Below are 1,389 nucleotides of genomic sequence, written 5' to 3'. Positions count from 1 at the left end.
TATGACATTGACTCTCTTATTTACTTTTTATTGGAATAAGGAAAAAATATATATATATCAAGTGTTCACAAGAAAAAATGTTGAAAGCACATTAGCAAAACCAATGTTTATTAAAATAGAAAGATTTTAAGATGTATCAAGAATCAATTTCTTCACATCATTTCAGAAAAGACAATCTCCTCTCTCCAGTTTTCAAATACAGAACCAGTATGTTCAGTTCAATGCCAAAGCCACAGAAGTTAACACTCTCTGTCTGCCCCTCCTTTTGTATTAGATATTTCTAACTACTTAATTCAGTACTTTTCTCTGGTCTTTCTGCAAAATTAGGTCAGTTCCACCCCACAGCACAGCAGTATCTGACATGACTTTATTCATTCACATTTATAAGGTGCCATCTTGAATACTGAGGTTTCTAAAATACATGGACTCACAAAAAAATTCCTCGAACAAAGATCTGGCAGAATTGCAAGCCCAAGTGTAAAGGAAAAAGTATCTAATTCAGACTTTTCAAAGGAGCCTTCTTTCCTCTTACACAGAAAGTTGAGACTGAAAGCATGTTTAAGATTTCATCAGCTTGTGATGATCAAACTGTAGGAAGAAGCAACACAATCCCATGATGTGTCCTTCATTTTAAAGTAGAAAAAAAGAACTACTATCTCCTCAAAAACAAATGGTTACCAAAATAAGGTACTTGTTCTAGTTTAACACATGAACCCATGACAGTACTCTGTGCTGAACTTCCGAGAGACTAAAACCCCTTACGCTTCTTGAGACCAGTACTAAGGAAGTATCAAAGATCTTTGAAACTATGAACAGCAAATGTAAATCAGGTAAGGACTGTTCAGTGTTGATAGTAAATGGGCATCAGCCAGCAGCAAGTTGAAAGCAAAAGGACACATTTCCTCTCTCAGGGAGCATTTACCATCTGTGGGGGTCCTTGGCAGACAATATAAATTGTACAAGTTCATGGGAGAGAGGTTCAAAAAGCAAGAAGGATAAATGTACAGAAGAAATTCAGTGCTTCCTTGAACACCAGCACACCTTTGACAAAAAGAGGTGCTCCACTCAGTGGAGTTTTGAAGATTGTTCTCCAGATGCTTGAAGTCTTTGTTCCATAGTCATGCGGTATCAGCCACTGTAAGATGAGGTACTTGGATAGATAATTCCCTGTTCCTCCCTACATGATAACGTAACATCCCTATTGCATCTACTGTACATCCCTTGAGTTTTCACAGCAGCATCTGTTACCTGGAATGAATTTTCAGTGTGGCATGTGCCACTCCCTTCCCAAGACAACAGTTTCTAGCTGTTAGCTTCCAGTCTTCTGTCTTGAGCCACACAAGCCTTCCTATGCTGCAGCCTGCATGGATCCTCAGCTATGGAAGCTGC

The sequence above is a fragment of the Indicator indicator genome, chromosome 4, assembly GCF_027791375.1.
Source record: "Indicator indicator isolate 239-I01 chromosome 4, UM_Iind_1.1, whole genome shotgun sequence".
Lineage (NCBI taxonomy): Eukaryota > Metazoa > Chordata > Aves > Piciformes > Indicatoridae > Indicator > Indicator indicator.
Note: the sequence above shows the minus strand (reverse complement) of the source record.